Source organism: Protopterus annectens, chromosome 2.part0 (assembly GCF_019279795.1).
Source record: "Protopterus annectens isolate FY-2018-M chromosome 2.part0, PAN1.0, whole genome shotgun sequence".
Taxonomy (NCBI): domain Eukaryota; kingdom Metazoa; phylum Chordata; order Ceratodontiformes; family Protopteridae; genus Protopterus; species Protopterus annectens.
The window spans coordinates 112,147,797-112,172,733 of record NC_056728.1 but is presented as its reverse complement, the minus strand read 5'-3'; the positions used below and the strand labels follow the sequence as shown (position 1 = coordinate 112,172,733).

At 33.6% G+C, this 24,937-nt stretch overlaps 1 protein-coding gene across 3 annotated transcripts in view; it reads right to left on the bottom strand.

Annotated features, from left to right (window-relative positions):
- LOC122792986 (diacylglycerol kinase beta-like) overlaps nt 1–24,937 on the bottom strand; it is a 4,078,579-nt gene that overhangs the window by 2,739,349 nt on the left and 1,314,293 nt on the right. The window contains exon 1 of one of the 3 annotated variants that reach the window (XM_044060601.1): nt 14,870–14,892. The exons of the other annotated variants lie outside the window; for them this stretch is intronic. The gene's annotated coding sequence lies outside the window, so the exon portion shown is untranslated. Of the gene's footprint in view, nt 1–14,869; nt 14,893–24,937 lie in introns of those variants that run through there. 3 annotated transcript variants of the gene reach the window in all.

Sequence of the window (24,937 nt, the reverse complement as noted above, 5' to 3'; positions counted from 1 at the left end):
AGGAACACAAAGCTCCAAAGTGGTCAGTGCGGGATCTTGTTTGGGGCCTGGAGAGATAGAGAGAGAGCACAGTCCCAGGTCTAAAGTATGCTCCCTGTGTGCTCTTAAGGGACATTTGCATGGTGCAGAGAGCTGCATCTGAAAATACTGTGTGTATAAATTTCTGTTCCTAGCGGTCATCCCTCATCTTTAACAGTGGTGAAGATTGAGGTTCCTTCATCACTGGCCGAGAGTAGGGGCAGTCACATCAGCTTTACTGTATTTAACTTTTGAATTACTCTTTCTAGCATAATTAAAGGCAAATGTTTATTATATATGTTTAATGAGTTAATATTTGTGGCATTTATATATTTATATGTGTGTATGTATGTACGTATATGTATATAATATCTATGTGGATAATGTACATTTATATATATATATATATATATATATAGAGAGAGAGAGAGAGATAGATATATAGATATATTTCCAGTTTGATGAACGGGGAAGTTCCACTGGGCCAAACAGTGCCCATTTTCAGTGGCAGCCTGAAGAGAAATACCTCCAAAAGCAATTAATAGAATATAGCATATGTACAGTATGGAATATGCAGTATACAAAAGCATAAATATATAATTTAAAATACAAATACAAAATCAGGGAGTATATGATTAAAAACACAAATGTTAAAATATAGATAAAGTCAAAATTAATGCAGAGAATATAATTAAAAGTACAAGTAATAAAGTGTTAATACAACTATAGTGTTTGTTCTAACAATAATGTTAGTGATCGGAGGTGATAGATGAGAGTGAAGAGAGATTTGAAAGAGACGATAGTGTAGGAACGGTCCCAGTCTGAGGTAAGGTAAGAATGGAGGAGAGATTTGACATTAGAGTGGTTGTGAGTACAGCAGAGGGAGGGAGGAGAGAATTCCATAGTTTAGTTAAGGAGTGTGATTGAAGTAATTGGTCAGGAGGCTGTAGTGGTTTATAGATTTTAAGGAGGTTTTGATTTTCAGATCTAAGAATATGACTGGGGAGGTAAAGGGTTACAATAGATGAAAGAGAGGGGCAGATGGAGAGTTGTAATATGAGTTTGTGAGCAGTGGTGAGTTGTATGAATTTCAGGTAATTAGGAAGCTCAAGCCAGTTTAGGGTCTGGAGGGAATGGCAGTGATGGGTGGAGTATTTGGACCATGTTGCAAATTTACAGACTTTGTTATAACAGGCTTTCAGTTTATATTTAGGATAAGTTGGAGATGAGTAAGTAGAGGGGCACTGTACATAAGAGAGAGGATCAGGTAGTAGGAGGCTAGAGTATATCATGTAGAAGTGGCTAGATAGTGATTTCGTCGATACAGCAGATCTGTTTTTGGTGGGGGATGTTTTTGATATTATTTTGGATGTGGATAACGAATTTTAAATGTTCATCAATGGTGACTCTGAGTAGTTTGGTGTGAGGTACAATTTCAGTTAGAGTGTTATTGTGGCTTTTTATTTTAAAGTAGCTTTTGTCTATGGAGAAATTTCTTGAAGAAGAGAATATCGTGATTTTTGTTTTGTTAGCATTGAAATCGAGATAGTTGTTTAGCATCCAAGTTTTGATATTGGAGAAGGTTGTTTGTTTTTTTTTGAATGATTTCAGATGGCGAGTTTGCTGTATAGATGATTGTGGAATCATCAGCATACTGGGTCAATGTAGCATTATCTATGGATTTGTGAAAGATATTAATGAAAATATTGAAAAGTAAGGGGCCAAGAATAAAGCCGTGGGGGGTGCTGGAGGGACTGTTGAGAAAGGATGAAGTGGAATTTTTCCATTGAACAGCTTATTGTCTATTGGAGAGACAGCTTGTAAACCAGGCTATGGAGGAAGGAGAGAAATTGAGTAGGGGAAGTTAAGATAAGAGTAGAGGATGTGAGACAGTGTCAAAGGTTTTGGAGAGATCAAAGTTAAGGATAGATACGATTTTCCAGAGTTGTGAGTACGATTAATGGTGTTAAGGAAGGACAGAAGAGCAGTGGTAGAGCTGTAGCCAGGTCTGAAACCATGTTGTATTGGGGTAGGAAGATGAGTGTGTGTTAGGTATGGCAAGAGGTGGTGATGAATGCACTTTTCAAAGATTTTAGAAAGAGTTGGGAGAATAGCTATAGGACAGAAGTTAGTAGTGTCTGTGTTATTGCCGCCTTTGTGGAGAGGTGTGACAAAAGCTTTCTTCCAGAGTGAGGATACATAGGCTTCTTGGATTGACCTGTTGATAAGAATGGCAATGGGGAGGGCAATGCTGTCTGCAGCCATCTTAAGGAAGGACGGAGGCAGATTATCAGGAGCGCAGGAGCAAGGCTTTAGTTTAAGGAGTTTTTTCATACTGCTGGTGGGGATAGGTTTAAGACTGAAAGGTGGAGTGTCAGAGGGAAAAGCAGTGGACGGGGGACTGTGAGAGGGAGAGAAGATGGGAAAGTTTGCAGTTAGTTTGGCTATGCAGTCAACAAAAAAATGTGTTGAAATTAGATCAAATTTTATGGTCTGGGGAGTTTGGGTTAGGGCATGGATTGTCTTTTCTACTAGGGTTTAGAAGGGAGGAAATGCAATTGCAGATTTTTTTTGGGGTTAGAATTTTGTTCTGATTGGAGTTTGGAGTAATACGTCTTACAGTATTTAGTTATTAGTTTCTTCACAGAGTTGTGGAGTTGTTTGAATTTGATTAGAGAGTTTGTCAACTTATTTGCTTGGTATTGCTTCCAACATTTGTCTCTGAGGTGCATTAGCTTTCTGGTTTCTTTAGATAGCCAGGGAATGGTTTGGGCTTTTATTATTTTTGTTCTAGGAGTGACTAGGCTGTTTAGTAAGTCTAAGAAGGTTTTGTTGAAGTAATTAGTTGCACTGTCCAGAGGCAGAGTCTTCAAGGGGGCCCATTTCATTTTTTCAGACAGTCTGAAAATGTCTGTGGATTGAAGTTGGTGAGATTACGAGTTTGAATGTATTGATGTTGTATTTGGACAGAAGAGGCATACGCTGGTAGATCGTCACTAAGGGGATCAGGTATAATTCTACTGTTTAAGATTAGGTTGGGATGAGTTGCTAGGATACAATCTAGTGCAGTGCCAGAAGAGCCTTCTTTACTGGGTCTGGTAGGGTAGTTTATTAGCTGGGAGAAGTTAAAGAGATTAATTGTTTGGCTCAGAAATTATGAGGAGATGGTGGCCCAGTTGATGTTTACATCGCCAAGGATGAATGTTTCCTGTTAGATGTTGGAAAAGAACCATGAAGAGAATGTCTTCAAGGATGGAAATGTTATCACCAGGGGGAATGTTGATAGCAGCTATACATGAAGATTTATGTTTGTTGATTTTTAGGAAGGTTATGGATAGTTCAGCAGGAGAGACTTTAGGAATGAGGTTAGTATATGGAATGACTGTTAGAGAAGAGGAATAAATTATGACTACCCCTCCTCCTTTCTTGTTAGGTCTGTCATTCCATATGATTTGGTAGTCAGGGGGAAGAATTTCAGTATCTTTGATATGAGGTTTGAGCCAGATTTCTGAGACAGTTAATATGCTGGGATGGTTATGTGACAGCCAGGCATATAAGTTGGGTATTTTATTACAAATACTTTGGGTATTGATTGTACTTATATTGATGGTTTGGGGGGAGGATTATTGTGGTGATGTAGAGGAGCAGCTTTTGGTAGAGACAGTGGGACTTGGATTGGGATGGATGTTGACAGAAATTATGGAGAGACTAGATATAAAAGATGGGTGATCAGGTTTAGTGGGGAGGGTAAGTTAGAAGTGTAGATGAGGAAAGGTCTACTATTGCCAGTGAAATAAAGTGGGTTAGCAGAGAGAGGTACTGGAGGGAGATTAAATGTATAGAAGAGAGTTGTATTTATAGGGTCTAGTTAATGGGATATGGAGGAGAAGGAATGCGGAGTGATTGAGAGGAAGAAGTTATATGTAGCAGTAAAAATGTATTTATCATCAGCTATTATTTATGTTTACAATGATATACACAAATTCAGTGTTATAGTTATGCAGTCATTTCTGTATTTCTCATATCTGCTATTAATTTAATACCTTTTTTTTTTTTTTTTTAACATTTGTTGACCGGGAAAGTCCAACTAGGTTCCACAGATCCTGTTTTCAGTGGAGGCCCGGGGAGAAATGCTCCAGAAGCATGTCTTTAGAATACCTTGATTATATTTCATGGTTGCCAGGTATCCTCAGCATATTAAGTGGTAAAGAAGGCAGCTTTTTGCATCACTGGGTGTAAAGGATTCCCTTCTCCTATTCTGTCAGTGATAATATCAGCCCCATAACAAATTCACCACAAGACTGGTAGATGTTTCTATTTTTTTTGCTTCAGTTTCTCTATAACATAAGTGGTCCCTAAGCTGTTGGAAAAATACTTTCTGGCCATCTATAACTTCTAAAAAGGCATCTAGCTTTGCTGACAGAGACATTCTTGAGTATCACCTTTTTATTTCAGTTCATCAAAATTCTTATTGAAGAGAATGGGGACACATTAAGGGAAATAAAATGCACCAAAATGAGATGTATGTATATGTGCGTATATGTCTATATATCTATATACATATAGCTGTGTGTGTGTGTGTGTGTGTGTGTGTGTGTGTGTGTGTGTGTGTGTGTGTGTGTGTGTGTGTGTGTGTGTGTGTGTGTGTGTGTACTACAATGCAATATTATTGTATTGCTTGGTAGTTGGCTTTAAAATCTAAAATTCGGGGAGAGGTGGGCGTGGCCAAGATGGTGAACTACTAGCAGCACTCTGTTTTAACTGTCTTTGTTAACTTTAATTTCTGACAGGATTTATCTTCAAAAATGTATCTGAAGTTTATCAAAATTGCTGGATATATTAAATAATATTATAATCTAATGATGTATTTAGAAATATCAATTTTAATAATAATTTCTTATCAAAACTTTAAAGAAAGCTCTATATTCTCTTATTGAAACCTTTGAATAAAAGCTAATATCAAAGCTCAGCTTGTTTTTATTGTTAAAATAAAAATATATCTACATGACAGTCAGAATATATTTGAGTCTTTAGAAGTTGCTATGGCATACATTAAAAAGTACAAAATACTTGACAGCACTGAAATGATGAATTAGACCCCAACCTCCTTGAAGAGACATGCAAAAAGAAATGGATGGACTACCTTGGATAGGATACAAATAAGAAAATAAGGGAGAAATAACTTCTTGAATAAGAAGGGAAATACTTACATAAAGATAATAATTGAAGAAAATATGAAATAAATGACATTCCCGAATAACTTGAAATACAGGAAATTTGCTGTTTAAAAATAAAAATATATTATACTGACTTTCAACAACCATATTCATTTATATAAATGTTTTTCATGTTTTTGGACTTTATAATTTGATATAAGGTAAAAATCTCCATTACTATTTTCATTCTTTTTGAATCTATTTTCTATTCTGAATTGTGTTGTTTTTAAAAATAGTAAATACATGCAAATATTATAGTCTTTGTTATTCTGGTATTAGATTATTTGTAGTATTGAAAGTATTATTCAATTTAATATTAAAACTTTTTCTCTTCATAGAAGCTATCTTATATTAGTTTTATAATATTAGTTTTAATTTTGCCTTTAAATTTTACTAATTATCTTTGAAGACAATTATAGTGTTTATATTCTGCTTTTTAAATTGATGTGAGTGTGATGTAGATTGCAAGTTTGCTTAGAATTGTTATACAGTGATGTTGGTGGGGATGCTTTGTTTGCCTACCGCTTTTCCTTTTCTTCTGTGATTATTGTGTTCATTACGAGGCTGTGTGATGAGGAGGGTTTTTTATTACTCTTCACTCTATTGATTATCTGTGGTCTGTGTACTTATGTTGTTAGATAGCATTTCCTTTTTTGATTGGGAGACTTCACTTGATGTGGGGATACAATGGTTTCTTTCATGCTTGCCCATTAAACTGTCCTTACTTATTGAACTGCTAATATATGATGAAGTAGATAGACTTAAAATGCTTATTCAAATATCTGCCTTTTTTTCTCTTCCCTTCTGTGTGCTCATGTCATTTCTTGATGCGGAGGGATGACACTGTGGAATGCCTATATGTAGGCATGTTTATGCATGAGTGTGTGTGTGTGTGTGTGTGTGTGTGTGTGTGTGTGTGTGTGTGTGTGTATATATATATATATATATATATATATATATATATATATATATATATATATATATATATATATATATATATATATATATATATATATATATATATACGTATATGTGCATGTTTATATATAATATAAAGGTTTCATTTTTCTTTTCACACAGGTTATAGTACTAATTGATATTCTATAACTAATTCTGATAAGTACATTACATTCTTATAAATTTTAGTTAGAGGAATTTAATAAGTTAATCATATATTTTATAGTAGGTAACTTATTATACACTAGTCAGTAATTTGATTTGGCAGGATTTTCAGTATGCTGCTATCTATATTTTATATTAAACATTCTAGTTGATAATTTGGTCAGAAGGACACATCTACTATTTAAATCTAAAATTTATGGTGGATATATTAAATGCATGTAAATCTTTTTTTATAGTTAATTTATACTGATAGTTGAGCTGCATGTGTGTTGCTAAATATTTATTATATTTTTAATTACAGATTGTAGTGATTTCAATACATTTTCAAAATGATTAGTTTCATGACTGAATTCTTAATTCATTTTTCACTGTTCTAACATTTATTTTCTAGTATTGATATGACTTATTGATTAAATTAATAGGACAAATAAGCTTCCATATATTAATCAATTGCTTATCTATGCATGTGTAGATGTATATAAAGAACGTATTGTGTTCAAACTGTTTCACTCTTTGTTCCATTTTGACACACATTATTTGATGCATAATAATCTGTTATTTGATAAACCAATATAGATTAGCTGTTTATAATCAAGAAGAAGGAAATGATTGAGGGTAATTGTTGAAAAATATTAGCAATAAGAAATAAAGTATTATAGATGCACAGTATTAACAAAGAACTGAAGACGTGGTAAAAATTAAGGAATATTTGGGATAGATAAGGAATAAGACTCATTCAATTCACTTATATTCTTATATGTTTTTTCTTTTAATAGACAGCAACAGATATGATTATACTACCTTACTAAAGCTTAAAAGGATGGGTAGTTTGTATGGTACTTCCATCAAACTAGGGATATTATATTCTGAGTTAGGTTTTATTGGATTATTTTTATTATTTAGTTTAAGATTTATTAATTTCAGTATGTCCATAATGAGTCTGTTATGTTTTATTCTTTTAAATATTAATGGTGGTTTACATATAAAAGAAACTATTTGCTGTTACATTATACAATTTATATAGCTGTACAGTAAGAAATATATATATATATATATATATATATATATATATATATATATATATATATATATATATACTGAATTTTAGCATTTTATATAGGAAACATGTATTGAAAAAGACATTAAAAAACTAAATACAAAAGTGTATACCATTTTAAGTTGATGAAGTTTAAAAAGAAAAGAAGGGGTGGTGTTATTTTATGGAAAAATAGCATTGAAATTCCTAAGATTATTGACTCTTTTATAGATATTAATGGCATGTTATTTATATTTATACTTGAATGTAATTATAGTCTATACTTTGGTGAACTCTTATTGGATTCTAGGAATTGACGCTAAAATGGTAAACAAGCATTTAGAAACTATTGTAATTATTGTAACTTATGTGATTAGAGATCTCATTTTGACCGGAGACTTTAACTGTATGCTATCTGAAAAGAATACAACTTCTAATTGTAAGTTCAGAATAATATTTTATGCTAAAGATCTAACCAGATCTAATGATTCATTGCACCCTAAATCTGTAAATGATTTGAGACAATCTAGCTCTCTAAACTTTATTCATTTTTATACCCAGTCTAATATAGATAAAGTTTTTATTTCAAACAGTTTATCTAATATTGACAAGGTCATTATCACATCCTGTCCTTTGTCGGATTGTAATGCAATTACTTTTTCACTTTCTCTTAAACATAATCCTAACTCAATATAACAGATTTCCAGCATACTTAATAAGAATTACAGGTTTTAAAGAATGTTTTTTTTTTAATGAGGTCTGTCACTTTCATGTTAGGACACAAATAAATGAATTTTTGTGGATTCTGTTCAAGCAGTTTTATTTCATACACGCACATTAGTATTGTTGACTATTGACTATAACTTAAGTAACTTATATACAAACTAACAACTGCAATCATGCATGCTCACTCTCTGGCTGCTTCTACAAAATGGCACTAGGGATTGCACGTGTCTGGAATTTATACATGCATGCACAGCTTCCCATGCTTCTTAAAGATATAGCACACACACGTTACACTCTGATCTAAAGGTCAAAAACTTTATAGATATAAATTATAATGGATCAGTCACTAATGTCATGTTACAGGACTCTTTAAAGTCTAGTTTAAATGGTAGAATTAAAACCTGATATATTTACAAAAGAAAAGAATAGGATAGTGATTTAATATCCTTACAAAATAAACTTGACAACTTAAAGGGAAAAACAAAGTAATAAAAACGATAAATATGAAAAAGTAAATTTATTCAGTTCAAAATATATGGAAATCTTAAATCACAAAGTAGAAATTTAAGTTTCAGTCCTACTCACTGAATCCCACTAATTTACATAAATTAGCTAATAGGACAAAGAAAATGAGTAAACTTAACTATATTCTAGAAATTATTATAAAGGAAAATAATAGACAAAAGGAGTTTTCAGACACATACATCATACTTAACTGCTTTAAAAATTAGTTCAAGAATTTTAATTCTACTAAAAATGATGAAATAAAGTATTTATTATTTATTTACATTTATTAACAGGGTAGTGTGTTAACACATTTTCAGTGGAGACCTGGGGATAAAAGCTCCAGAACAGTTCAAATAGTTAAAGTTAATGTATGTTACAACATCACACAATGTTAATACTTTATCTAAATTCTTAAAAGAAAATATAACTAAAAAATTAACTAGTGAACATATTAAAATACTGGATAAACCAATATTAATTACTGGAATAAAAGACCACATTAAAAAAATAAAATCTAACAAAGCTCCAGGTAATGATGGCATTATTGTCAAATTTATAAATTAATAACCGATGACACTGTTAATATTTTATTAAAAGCACTTACTGAAGTAAAAAAAAAATTTAACATACCTCCTTCATGGAAGTACACTTTAATTTCTCTAACATAAAACAATATAAAAATCCAACAGATGTGTCTCTTATTGGCCAAGATCTCCTTTTTTAAGAGTGAATTATAAAATATTTATGTCTATTATTGCAAATAGTCTAAAATAAATTTTAGTAACTCTCCTTAATGAAGATAAAATGTGATTTATAATGAAGAGGCAAATGATAATACCCTTAGAACCATGTTGTTAATTCACTGTGCAAATAAAACTAAGAAAGAACTTTCTATTACTAGTTTTGATATAAGTAAAACTTTTGACACAGTAGATTGGCTCTATTTGTCTGAAATACTTAAAGAATATAATGTCTCAAAAAATGTATAGACTTTATTAAAAGTTTATGCCATAACTATTATGCTTTTATTAAGTTTGGGCCTTTTCTGTAAAATTCATTTAAACTCTGTAAGGAAACCAAATAAGGATGTAATTTATCTCCATTACTATTTGCTCTGCTTATGGAACTCTTGTCAAATTATACTAGATTAAATAGAAAAATAATTGGTTTTAATATATTAAACAAGTTTATATCTAAGTTTCAACTATTTGCGGGTAATATTTTATTTACTCTAGGAGATATAGCTATTTCAGTATCTTATGTTCCTAAAGCTTTAAAACATTTGAAAAAAAATCTCTGGACTGAGTATTAATCGAAGTAAGTCTGATGTGATTTTAATTAATAGTATAAATAAATTAAGACATAACCATAAATGTAACTGTAATAATACACAATTGAAATAATTGGGTATATTTTAACATCAGCTCTTAAGGAAACAATTTGGATTAATTATAATATATTCTTTAAAAAAATTCTAACTTAATTGATTAATGGAAAAGGTATTTCTTCACAATGGAAGAGAGACTTACACTTATTAAAATGATAATTCTTCCAGAAGTTCTTTACATTAATCAGTCTCTTGCTACAATGCCTTCTATAAATATAATCAATAAATTAAATTCCTTACTTCTGAGTTTTTTGTGTCATCCAGATAAACCTAGAATTTCCCTAAAAGAAGTTGAAAAGAAGGAGGTATAGCCTTTCCAGATATTGAATCTATTATTAGAATAATTATATTATGGCTAACTTTATCAAGCTTTGCTAAATATAAATTAATTCATGAAAGTATGAAAGTATTATTTTAGTTCATCATAAACATACTTCTTTCTTGTGTACTTATATTTTAAATAATAATTTCATCTGGTATTTAAAAAGTTCTCTTGATAGCAACTTTATTAATAAAATTACTAATTCTGACTTTATTAGTAGAATTTCAGATATATTTAAACATTTATGCTAATTGTAATCTCAAAGACTGATTATTTACTATTTTTCTAATTGCCTTTACTAACAGTTTTGAGACACAGAGTTGATAGAATGTTGTTTTTAAAAAATATATTTTAATTTCTTGGAATCAGTTTATAAATGGAACTAAGATATATTCTGCTGAATATTTGATGGGAAAATATAACACTGACCTAGACGGCTAGGTTTATATTCAAATTTTCAGACAATTTATTATCTCTAAGATTGGAGCTCACTTAGACATTTATGACAAAATGTTGCTTAATCTCATTGATTTTTTTAAATAATAGTAATTCCAGCAATAATATTATTAAAGTACTTCTATCAAAAATATATAAAAAATACTAGATATTTTAATAATAGTAGTAACTTACAGTATTTTGGATTATTTTAACACAAATAAATATGGTATTCTCAGAAAACAAGTGACTAATGCTGATTCCAACTGAAAATACAGCCTCCTCTCCATATTGGAAAATTTTTACTTGGAGAATTTTGGATAGATCCTTTACCCTAATATAAAATTGGAATTATGTAGAAAAAACAGATATTAGATGCTGGAGATGCAATACATCAAAGAAGGCAGATTTGTTTCATTTGCTGGTAGATTTTCCCATAATTGCTTCTTTTTGGATGGAAACCAATAAATTTATGCAAACTCTATTGTTTGATCATTTTTCTTTATCTAATTCATTAATTTTATTTAATGCTCCAATTCCTGACTCTATACCAAGATCGCAGGTTCCTTTGATGTGGTCTGTTTTAGCTTTTGCTAGCAAGGCTTTTACAAAAAACTGGAAAAAGAAAACTTCTCCTTTGTTTTCTAAATGTATAAATACTGGAAATGTAGTTTCGAAAAGAGAAATTTCTACAGTCAAGATGAGAACCACCGACGTTACCTCATCTAACACTTGGATGAAATTAATTGATTCATTGGATAAATATTAACTCTTCAATATAAGTTAATTACAATTTTTACAACTCACTATGGGCTATGGGCCTTGTTAAAATGTTGATGTTGATTGTTTATATATATAGTTGTATTTTTTTTAAATCAATAAAATTTATTTTGGAAAAAAATTTAAAAGTTAAACAGTTTAACTCACTGCCAGATACATGCTTATCTTACTTATGGACAAGATAAAGCTATCCCAGCATGTGATGGCTGTAAATGAAGCCATCCTTAGCTGCCTCAGCTAATTGATTGCAGGTACCACTCACACATCATATACACTCACTTGGGAAGATTAAGAAATCATGTAATTACGTTTTTAGGAAGAAACTTAACTAATCAGCACAATTAATGCAGCATGTAGACATACATGTGAAAATATGTCTCAAAAGAGGAAATATATGGGATTACATCATAGATAATTTGAGAGGACATACTCATGGGATAAAGCATTTAGTAGCTGCCTCTGTCCATTAGTAGTACAGGGGGCAGTTTTGGGGTAAATTTTCTGTTTCTGATCCATAGATATATGTTACACTTAAATATGGACATGGGTGAACTTTGTTTTAAGTCAATGGAGAGTCTGTTCCTTGGCAGTGGCATCCTCTGAGAAATATACCTGTATCCCCAAACCATTCTGTTAATGTTACAGAAGAGGCTTAGATCCCTGTACTGAGTATTTCTGATACGTTTTGACTTGCTGATGTGCAGTAAATCCATCATTAATGGCTCTGAGGATGCAATGTATGCCAGACACAGCCTGTGGGATACAGAGTATAGTGACAGGATTTTGAGTTGATCCATAAAGGAAATGTTGTTTAGACCTTGTATCCTTTTAGTAAGACATCATGTTGGTGTTTCAGTTGTTGCATGTATCTGGAGAGATGCATGCTAAAGGGGCATTATATTCAATGACTAGGCTAATGAGAGTTGAGTAAAGGGGAACAATTAAATCCCTACAGCCAGACATAATCCCTTTGTTTATAAGTTGTGCAATATAGCAGGACTTTCTTACACAATAGATACATATTGGTCAAAAGTTGCTCATTTCCTTTACCACATACCTTTAATTACTATCAGTGCTGTACAGTGCTAGAGAAAGTCAAAATGTGACATTGAAAAATGCATGTTTAATATTCCTTTCTGAGATGGAGTTAGCTGATCAAAGACTTGGGAGTGGTTAATAATGGAATAGCAGCATCTCCGTTTGTGCATTTTGGTGGTGGGTGGAGTCTGTGCAACACTGTAGAGGACCAGGAAATGACCCAGGTGAAGTATCTCAGTGGTAAAACTATATTCTATTCATTCAAAACTTTCATTCTCTGAGCTATCATGAGTGTGCAACTGATAATTTCATGTCCCAAAAGCATAAAAAATAAAGTGTGCCTGCTGTGGCAATACTGTGAACATCAAAACTCACTAATACCATTAAAGAGTTTTTATATGGTGAGTTATCTAATGCAATAACTCATCATGGAAGACTTGTTTCCCCTCACTTCTGCTATACGACCAAGATTGCAGAATCTCCCAATAACGTTAATACTATGAAGTATCACAATACTAACTGATATACTTTATTTACACATTCAGTCTCTCTGTTCAAAGAATCAGAATTACAGCCCTAGGAATTTAAAGTGCAACGATATCTACCAATGCCCACTTTACCTAATTTAGGTTCATAGGAAGCCACATCCATTCATGGGAAGTATTGAACATAAGTCAGAGAAACTAGTACTTGACAGGATGCCAGTCTATCACAAGAGACACACATACACACACACACACACACACACACACACACACACACACACACACACACACACACACACACACACACACACACACACACACACACACACGCACACACAAAGAATATGCACATATGGACAATTTAGAAGACAACAAGCTTACCTGAAACCATGTCTTTGGGATATAGAAGGAAACTGGAACACCCATCAAAATGCAAACAGAAATAGGGAGGGCATACAGCTCTTCAGAGAAGAAATAACAGACAGATACCTAAGAGGGTTATGAAGATCTTTGATTCAGAAATGCTAACTCCTTGTTTACTGTAAGCCTAGTGGAATTTATGTGCCCCCTCCCATTAAGTGCAACCTAAGATGAAATACTGCCCTTGAGCTTGAATACTGCTTAGCCTTCTACAGACACGAAATTGGTAATGCTAGCAAAATTCTGTTCATAGAATGGAGTGTTCAACCACAGTTCTATTATCAATGAAAAACTAAATATATGCACATTTAATAAATTATGCACTGCATTGACACATTATTATTCTTAAGAGAAGACAGAAATAGTGTTCTTTCATTTACTTTCTTACAGTCCAGTAGAAGCTTTATTCGTGATTACTGAAGGAAAAAGAATTGGGAGCTGCATTTAAGTAACAGATGACTAAACTGCATTCCCATACATACTCATCATAGCTCTCAACCAGTCAGGGACAAATCTCAACAGAATCAGGAACACATCCAAAAATAATCAGGACACAGTCAGGGACACTTTTAAAATATTAACTTGAGACATTGACAGAATAAGAGAATGGATTAATATACATTTTCTAAACTAAAAGAACTCTCTGTCTGTAATTACTATTAAGTGCAGTTCATCAGCTTTTCTCCAACAGTCACCAGTTGTAAGAGAGATTAAGAGGGACAGACCTAAAATTTGAGCCAAATCAGGGATTTCTCCGAAAATCAGGTACAGTTCAGAGTTATGCATACTGTGCTCAATCATTAATTTAAGCTATACACCAAAATTAATTAAATAAAGATGAGTAAATGATAGAATATGTAAAAATCACCAAGCAGTTAGCTGAATTCATTAGCAGATGATTTAGAGTACACGACACCAAATGAAAAGGACTAAGATGTGATTAACTGAAGTAGCGGAAATCTGACACAGAGAAAAATTAGTAGGTACAAGTCAACATGTAAACATGCAAAGTGAAAGCAGGTTTCAAGAGATGAATACCCATCAAAAGAGCTTCACATTGTATAATGAAGTAATATAATTAGCACAGAAATAAAAATGGAAATTGAACATCACCACCACATATGCTGTACAATTACAAATGGAAGGAGGGGAAAGCATTTAGGGCTACTGGTTGAGGTCACCTAACAAAGGATATTATTTGTGCATGTATTAGCAACTATCATGCATTTTGATAAGCCATGCAAATGCTTAAGTAATAAGCAGTGTGTTATAAGTAATAAGCAGTATAAGTAATAAGCAGTATGTTATAAGTAATAAGCAATATGTTATAAGTAATAAGCAGTATGTTATAAGTAATAAGCAGTATGTTATACTTACTTGGTTTAGGACGTCTTGCTTCTGCACAGTATTTTAATGGAAATGTTAGAAAGGAAAAAATCATTCAGCAGAAACAAAATGATAAAATCAATCAAGACTATAGTAAGTCGATAGCACTATTAGTATCATAGTTTAATGCTGATTGATGAACTCCAGGCATTTGTATTAAAGATTCATACCAAAATACCCATGTTAGACTATCAGATTTCATATAATATTCTCAGGCAAGCTACACACTAAGGGATTTCAAAAGGGACATGTTAGGATTCCTTCATATCATTTAAAGTTGTTTATAGCATGTTATTGAGTTAGGGAACAATAAAAAGTTTATTTTTTCATAAAGAACAGATTAAAATACACCTACAAGTGAACACAAACACACAGACAAATATATGTTCAAAACAATCTCTTTAATGCACATTCAACTCAATTAAGCTAAAATAAAGCACAGATTAAGCCACAAAATGAAATGCTAGTGACAAAATTCTGACACACTATCTCAGAGTATCTTCTTCACAGTCTCATTTACCAACTTTAGTTTTGGTTCATATAAAGTATATGATATTTAACTGCAGGACCTACAAGCAAGATCTATTAAAAAAACTGCACCTTTTGAATTTAAAATGAAGAAAAAGAGAAAAACATAGTTTTACAACCTTCACATTTCTAAATATATTAAAACTGAGATTGCGCATCACTGAATAAAGTGCAAAACTACAAAAGTGCAGATAAGCAAACTATTGTAACATTGAGAGAGACTGCCAAAAATAAAAATGCAACTGCAAAAAGATATAAACATATTTGTGGGAAGGGCCAAATCTTCCAGCACTTCCCAGACCACCAGATCTCTAAAAATATTTGCACAACAGTGGACAGAAGGAAACAGTTGCCAACTGTCATATGATCATGCTATTTCAGATGGGTGATTTCAGATCAAGTGAAATCAGAAAACTGTATACATCTGCCAGTGATGTGCTATCTTATTTTAAAAGAAAACTTTTGTAAAATGATATTTTCCCTGCTCATCATCTCCAAAAAGATAACTGAAGTTTAAAGTTTATACCCAATAATGTCAGCTTAGAGGTAAGTGTGAGGTGCTTTGATAGACTTCCATATATGCACCACAGTGCAAGTGTGAGGCTCTGTCCAGTATAGTGCATGTACATTCCTCAGCACTATTCAGTTATTAATGCAACCAAGAAATACAGTAGAATTATATAGGATTATCCCTAATAGAAAGTTTACAAAGCCTTTTATAATAAAATGGCCACATAAGGTATATATTTAAATTGCAATGTAAGTTTAACTGACATAGGCTTTAGTATGAATAGAAGTACTTCTACACAACAAATACAAATGTTTTTTCAAGCTCTGAAAAAATTAAAATCGCACGAGAAAAACTAATGCAACAGCTGTTTTTTTTTCTAGGTGCGTTTTTTTCTCTTTGTTAATTGTCAAGGCCTCCCCTAACAGACTTGAAGCTATTCATTTCCTAACAGTGGAGAGACCACAGATCCTCTAAGAAGACAGCCATCCGAAGGGACCATAATTCAGGCATATTTTGAGAATTTTCTGCTCATGCTGGCATTGTGTCAATGACAATATATGACTGAATCCCTAATTCAGCCTTGGGTGGGGGGATGGGCTAGCTGCATCACCATGTAAACTCACAATGCCCTTTTCCTTTGAGGATATGCTCGTGTTCTCTCACTGAGGGTTACCTCCAGTCAGTGACTTGCTGAGCTAAATGCCTACTCACAACAATACCTACTGTGACATAGCCCTTCCTCCAATGAATTGTGCCTGTGTGCATCCTGCCCTTCCCCTTACACCCACCAGGATGGGCATGCTCATCCTCCCCTGCCTGACCATCAACTTCCCAAGATGCTAGTCAAACTTGGGCTGCTTAGCCCACATTCAGTTATTTATTCCTCCACAGAGCCACTGTAGTCAGCTAATAGTTTCTCGTTACATATGAAATGCAAGGGAACTTGCAGGGAAAAGACTCATGAAGGTCAATAATTCACACATGAAAAGATCTTCTCAATCATCATATATTTCCTCATGGGTGAATGCACAAGTCAAATGCCTGGCTGTTCAATTGCATTTAAAATTGGAAAAACATCTTTATGTACTTCTTTACTGTCAACTGTGTTTGGGCCGGAACATTTTGTTACTGTTACGTGTTGGTCATGAAAATGTTTAATGTACCACTATCTCACTGACCCCCATCACAGTTTCATCACTCTATCTCTTCTCTATCTATAATTAATACTCCTTACAACAATTCAAGTAGCCCCAACCATGTTCACTTTCCTAATTACTTTACTTCTCAGGCTTAAATATAATGATACACTCATAGTTGCTCTACTACTAACATATCATACTACATTTCATTGTCAACCACCTTGAATATTCATTGGAATATTTCCTTGGTTAAATTGTCTCAGCTCATCGCTATTTGAATTGCTAGAAATTGTAGGTAATATTACATCTTTTGCAATGTTATCTCTCTCTCTTTCTGTCTTTGTTATAACAAGCCCATGTCTATTTCTAACAAATGTTCAATGTTGTATATACTTAAATGATTATGTAAACTACTGTAAAACTTTTCTCTCATGTATGTACACCTACCTCTGTTTATTGTTCCTTCTGATATAATGTAGCTGTATTTTATGTACATGTCAAAACTGTTCCTAAATGAGATTTTCTCCCCTGGCCTCGACTGAAAAAGGGTTTTGTCCCAGTCAGACTTTCCATGTAAATATGAAAGAAAGAAACATAAATAAATACATATATACATACATGCATACTTTATTTCTGACAAAATGCTATGGCAAAAGGGAGAGAGAGGTAAAATGTCACTTCTTAGTCTTTTATGGTATATATGGTCCCTAATTTGTTGAAAATTAGTGAAAGGATTTTTAGAGAACTGGTTGTAGTGTTGTATGCATGTATGGGTAAGGAGTCAGAAGAATGGCATAGGAAGACCTACTGTAATTACAACTTTTCAAACCTTTTCCATTAGAGATTATAAACTAAGAAACAAGGAATAAGAACAAACCTATGTTTCATCCAGGAAGTAAATGAAAAGGTAGAAAAGAAAGCACATTACCCTGAAATTCACCTTCTTTGGGGCTTCACCAAAGATGTGACCTTGAAACAAGTCAAGAAAGTGAAGCCTCCAGTGTTTCCCTTCAACTTAACCTGTTTCTTTCAGTTAGTACAGGGTCTTGTTACCTGTTCACAAAATTCACAAATGTAAGTCGCCATATGTGCTTACCTGCAAAATATATCGCATTTAACCAGTCATATCAACTGCAGCTTGTTACCTTTTACTGGACGGTCAGTACGTTGTTGTGTCTTTCAGCTTTTCCCGGTTAGGGGTCGCCACAGCGAAACTCCGGTCCACTAATGATTGGCAGTAGATTTTTACGTGACGTGTTGCCAGCCCTGATGCACAACCTTCAATGAAGGTATGCCCATTCACACATGTCTCCACACAGAAGACGCTTTAGCTGAGAATCAAACAGGACAACGTCTTACTGTGAGGCGACAACGCTACCGCAGGGCCACCACAATCAGCCAAATGCAAACTTTTTTTCAGTCTATCATATGAGAGACTTTATGAGCAAATCATAGAGTGCCATCTCTTTTTAGCAGTAAAATAAAGGGAATCCAAGACAAGCTGGGCAAATGTCCCTGCAATGTTAACTGCTTGCTTACAGCAAAAACATCTTCAGAAAGACTAATGTTTTTGCCCCTTCATAATATAATATGCTAGTGTCTCTTGTCAGTGTTCAACAGACCTGAGTGAGAATGAACAACTGCAGTGCAGTCTTTTTAAATGCAATTTGCTCAAGCCTGCTGCATGTCTAGCTAGCCATACATCTTTCAGGAAACTGAGGTTTAAAAACGTCCATGTATTAGGCAGCCTACACTTTGACAAAATACATCTTCCAAATTAGAAACAAAACAAAGTTCATCCTTGTATTAAGAGTTGTGATCAGTCTAGAAATCCAGGGCTTCGCTTGCTTGATAACACATGTAATTTATTGCAGGTTGAATATGACAACAAATGAAATGAAATGAAAAAAGATCCTCTCTTCCACTCTTCTTTAAACTGTAGCAAAGTCTGACTGGGATAAAGCCCTTTTTTAGATGAGGGCTCATAAATGAAAAAAAAAAGTGTTCCATATGAGAAAAGTTTGCACATTTAGGAGTGCAATTCAATGTATTATATCTCTGTTCCCCACAAACTTCAAATGCATGAATGAATGTTTTTGATTTCAACAAAAATGTTCTGCTTAATATTATCCCCTACATGTCCAGAATCCAACTCTGCCCAACTCCTTTTAAGGATGGAACCATGGTACACAGAGATAGAAAGCCGAACATGACACAGTCCCAGAGAAGTCAGAGGGGGTTATTGAGAGTATGTGGCATTTTGCTTGATAGTCTATTGCAGGAGGGGGAAAGGAAATTTCTGGAGGGGGTTATGAAATGTGTTGCAGACCATGAACTTCATATTTACTATATGCAATGAAGAAATGCATTTTTACTTTGTCCATGGATACAGATCTATATTCACATCACTACATGCCAGGCATGCAGTGAAATAAATAGTACAAAAAATAATCCAAATCACCCAAGTGTGCTGGATTGTCTTGGTCTTTCTTTTGCCCCAGCAGGTAATGTGGATTTACCCCATGTGGGGTACAAATGTGTCAAAGAGTGTGAAAGGCCAAAAAGAATAAATATAGTGTTAGTACTGTAAACCTAATCAAAGTGTCTATGTAGTGAACATTTTATATTATCCTTAGTGACAAGGACTGTCTTTAACTGCAATAGAAGAATTTTGGTTCACAATAATGATGAATTCTGAACCGACAATTACTCCAAAGTTTATATTATGTTCAGAGCTCAAGGAACACCTATGCCATTCCATCTAGTGACCTGTACTATGAGTTGAGGAGCAAAATAATAATAATAATTCTTCTTTTCCCCAGTTAGGGGTCACCACAGTGGATCACCTGTCCACTCATGATTGACAGTGGAGTTTTTATGGTGTCGAGTTGCCAGCTCGGACTCAACCTTCCACAGAAGGCACACACACTCATGCCTAGGGCCAATTGAGAGTGTCCAATCCACCTACAGTATGTCTTTGGGAGGAAACCAGAGCACCTGGAGGAAACCCATGCGACCATAGAAAAGACATGCAGACTCCACACAGAAGACACCCTGGCTGAGGATCAAACCAGAGAACCTCTGGCTGTGAGGCGGCAACACTAACCGCTGAACCACTGTGGTAATAATAATAATAATAATAATAATAATAATAATAATAATAATAATAATAATAATAATAATAATAATAAATCAAACAAACAAAAAATACTACTTGTCATTCCTTTGTTATACAGCCAGGTCCATTTTCTTCAGTTTTCCATGCTGCTCAACGTCTTCAACTCCAAGTTGAAGTTGGTACAAAACTGAATATCAATAGTGTACTTCCTATCAATTGGCATCTCCCGATTGTACCTGTCAACACTTTGTACCTAGGGCTCCTTCCCCCTTCACCCCCACCCCAGTAGCTATGCTTCTGATTATGTTTAGTATTAAATGCCAGCAAAACACTACAAAAAGCAAAGACACACTTTCAAGAGACATCAAAGTCTCATATCACAAATGACTATGTGACTTCTGCACAGAAAATGCAAAGTCTAAGGATTGTAAAACATCTGTCCAAAATGTATACTTGACTGGCAAGCACTTGGCTGGACCCATAAAACTCAAGTTTCAACAACTTCTCATTGTTTAATGACTCTAAATGCTTAGTTTTTATACACATTGCTAGGAACGGACCTCATTTTTAAATCAGGACAAAAAGTTCCTGAAATTAATATTTCTTCAGTCTGATGTTTGCCAGTACTTGCCGTGTGCCCAGAATTTCCTCCTCCTGAAGTTCATATTGGGTTACATGTATTGATAGCATATTTAAGGACAATTTTAAACTATTTTTTTTATCATTCCTGCTTTTCCTACTGCTATTGGAACTGTCTGGGAATCTTTCTTCCACATTGCTCTTGTTTCTGCTTGCAAATTCTGGTGTCTTAACACTTTTTCCTCCTGTATATAAAACAATGTATTTGCTGGGTAACAATTTCAATGATCAATGTTATATTGTAGTGTTTAGACAATCCCTGGTGAAACAGTCTTGCCACATTATTGTGCATTTCTGCATACAGACCCTCAGCCTTGAGTGTATCACGGGTCTATATTATACTCTCAAAGGTTTAAAACTTCAAATCACTAAAGATCAAACTTTAATGATCAAAGTCTTAAACCATCGAAAACAAAAAAAAAATTACTGAATTAAAAAAAATAAATAAATAGTGTGTAGGCAGGGGGGCAAGCCTCCCTGCACCCTCCACACCCCCCTACTTAAATATACCAACTCCGAGAATGCACTACATTGAAGTAAATGGAAATCTCCCCCTACAGAGATTTTCCGTTTAAACATTCGATGTAGTGCACTTTCGGTTTCTTGTGTCGACAATATCATATTCGATATTGTCAGACTTCGACATTTTAATATAGACCCGTGTATCACACCCAACAATGAGATGTGTAATTGTTTCCAGTTTTGTTTTACAAAATCTGCATTTAGCTGTTTCTTCCACTTTGTCAATGGACTGTTGTAAACAAAAGTTTATGTAGCCCACTATCTTAGGTTGCCATTATTGACGTTTCAGATTTTGTTTTCAGTTTACCTCTCCTTAACCATTTCTGTGTCATATCTTGGTCAACATTAAGTTGTTCCAGAAAATCTCTATGCTTTCTGGTATATTTGTGGTCTTTCCACTTTTCTTTCATTTTCTTCTGGTCCTTTTCTTTATATTCTTTCTTTTGTTTTCCAGTTCATTCAGTTGCTGCCCTTTTTATGCATACTTTAGGTGTGATACTACAGTCCTGCTTTCTTCAGAAATGCTTCTGCTAAACTAAGAGTAGATGTCATCTTAGACTTCTCTTCATGCTTTAGAACTTGCTCTATGATTGGCTCTGATGAGGTCAGCAAATATGTATGCAGTCAATTTCAAGGAGGCCCATATCTTTTTCAGAGTGAGGGGATATATAATCTTCGTATGCACTGTTTTTTATATATAATTTAATATGAATGAAGCATTTACCTGTTTTATTCTCACAACAATCCTTATCAATTGAAACATGGCTAAGTTGTAAGTTAGAACAAGAAGAGCAAATTGATTTATAGTTGGACTTTATTCATGGATGTCAATGCAATTCTCAATACTCGGTTCAGTTTTCTGAAGTATTCCTTACTAAGCTTTAATTCTGATGTATTCACATTTGATTGCTCACCCCCTTCATCTATTCCCAAATATTTATACAATCCCTCCAGCACAAGTTCCTTTATATTACATTGCAGCCCAGGTTGATATTTCCTTAGTCCTGCAGCCTTACTTTTTATAAATAATGTTTTTGCATCTTTATCAAGACAAAATGTTATTGTTTTGTCATCTAACAAAGTTATATCCATTTGTAGTTGCACTTTCAGATCCTCGTTTGATGAACTATATAGTTTTAAATCATCCATAAAAAAGTAGATGAAATGTCTTTAAACAGGTTAGTTTCTGGGAGTTAAACTATAACAAGCTTGATTTATTAAGTAAATAGTTCAATGGGTTAAGAGCAAGACAAAACAGCAACAGTGAAGAAGAATGACCATGGAATGTCCTTCTTTAGATATTTACTCGCGGGATAATAATTTTCATTTTTTTGTTGCTTAGCTACAAAGTAGTTTGCCACTGTTTCATAGTCTTTGCAATGTAAACTGATCAGTAAGCAGAAAACAAAATACAGGTGGTGTAGGTAAACGGTCCTTCTCCACAAACTGTCAGCAATATCCAAAAAAGAAGAAAGTACCAGAACACAGCCAAATCGATCATAAAATTTATTGCACAGAAGATAAAAACCAGGTTAGCTCTTTCACAGCCTCAAAGCTGCTTCATCAGACAATACATTCATCCAACTGCCTCTATTTTAAACTAATTACAGCCAGTGCACACGCATCTTCAATTAAGCACATAGTTATATTTAAAGCAATAGCACTGTTACTAACACATTTTAAAAATACTCATTCTAAAAATGTATGTACACTAATGTTAGCATTTATATGATTGAGTTATGACCTACTTATATCAACATCAACCCAGAACATGGCATTGAATATGGCACATTTCCCTGTAATATGTGCAATTACTGTCATACTATTGATAACAGTGGGAATTTTGTTCAACCGGCTACCAGGAAAGAACTTAGTTTTAGGCTTAAAGCAGATTGTAGCACTACTAACATTGTGTATCTGCCTTACTGTGTCATCTGACAGTCATTTAATGTGGGCATGACTACTCGTAGGTTCAGAGACCGCATAAGAGAATATCTTTATGATATATCTAGACAAGCAAAAATGAATGCCCTTGCAAAACATGTGATGGAAATGGGAACACAACATATATTTAAGTTTTTGGTGATAGAGAAAGTGTATATAGGTAATGGGGGGGTGTCATTAGGAATATGGTGGAAACTAAGGAATTAAAGTGGATAATAAGGATGAGGGCCACTATGGGCAGGGGATTAAATGATAAAATCTCTATTCAGCCCATTTTATCCAACAGACTGCTTAGAAGGTGATCAATCTGTTATAAATATTAAATTGTTTATTTAAATTGTTAAGGCTGCACATACGTGTTTTTTGTTACATGTATACAGCTTTTTATATATGACTCAATCATATAAATGTTAACATTAGTGTACATACATTTTTAGAATGAGTATTTTTAAAATGTGTTAGTAACAGTGCTATTGCTTTAAATATAACTATGTGCTTAATTGGAGATGCTTGTGCACTGGCTGTAATTAGTTTAAAACAGAGGCAGTTGGATGAATGTATTGTCTGATGAAACAACTTTGAGGCTGTGAAAGCGCTAACCTGGTTTTTATCTTCTGTGCAATAAATTTTATGATCGATTTGGCTGTGGTCTGGTATCTTCTTCTTTTCTGGATAAACTGATCAGTGTTGGGTAATTCTTGTACATGCACAATCATTCCATTATCCATGAATGTGAAATAACATTAAGCTTCTGTCATTATGGCTATTCAGATGGTACAATATTTTGCCTCTCTGCTATGCTTGTCTTTGCCACATAGAGGCAGACAGTAAGATATCAACTGCCATTTTAGTCTATTTGCATTCATAACTTTCACCTCCACCAAATGGGAACATATCACTTATCACCATACAGAACAGAGACTTGCAACACTTTTTTTGTGGTAGGGGAACCCTACAGATATCATCATGTTTGTTAAGGAGCCCCACATAATCTACTTGGTGCGACCCTGTGAGATTTTACATCTTGCAGTATGGCTATAAATAAAGGGAAACAAGGAATATATACAAATAGGCGAAGGAATAAATAAGGACTAAATGAGAAAGCAAGGAATGAAGAAGGAAGGGGATTAGTAATTCAGTTATGGAAACATATTGCTATGAGTACATACAGTAGCAATATGATATGAAAAACAGTAGAGAAAGAAAAATATAAAAGAACATATAATGATGCATTGGAAGATTTAGAACATAATGGCAGAAAGTACTTTGACAAAGAAAAAGAAGATATATGAAAAAAATAAAAAATTACAATAATTGTTATATAAGTAAGGATATTTTTACAAGAAAAAACATATCTAGTTAATTAAGTAAATTAGTAAAGGAAGATGTCAGTGTAATGAGAGAAATAAAATGTAAAAGGAGAACTAGGAGGAACTCAGGAAAAGAATATGAATAGTATAGTACAATATGTACAAGAAATATGTAAGGAAAAGAAGGTAGTGAAAAAAACATGGAAAGTAAAAAAGTTACCAGAAAAAGAGAATAAAGAGTTGGAAAAGGAGATTTCATTAAATGAGCTAGGTACAGTTTTAAGACAAGTAAATATAGATTTGGCTGCATGACCAGATGAAATCGCATATGAAATGTATAATAATTCA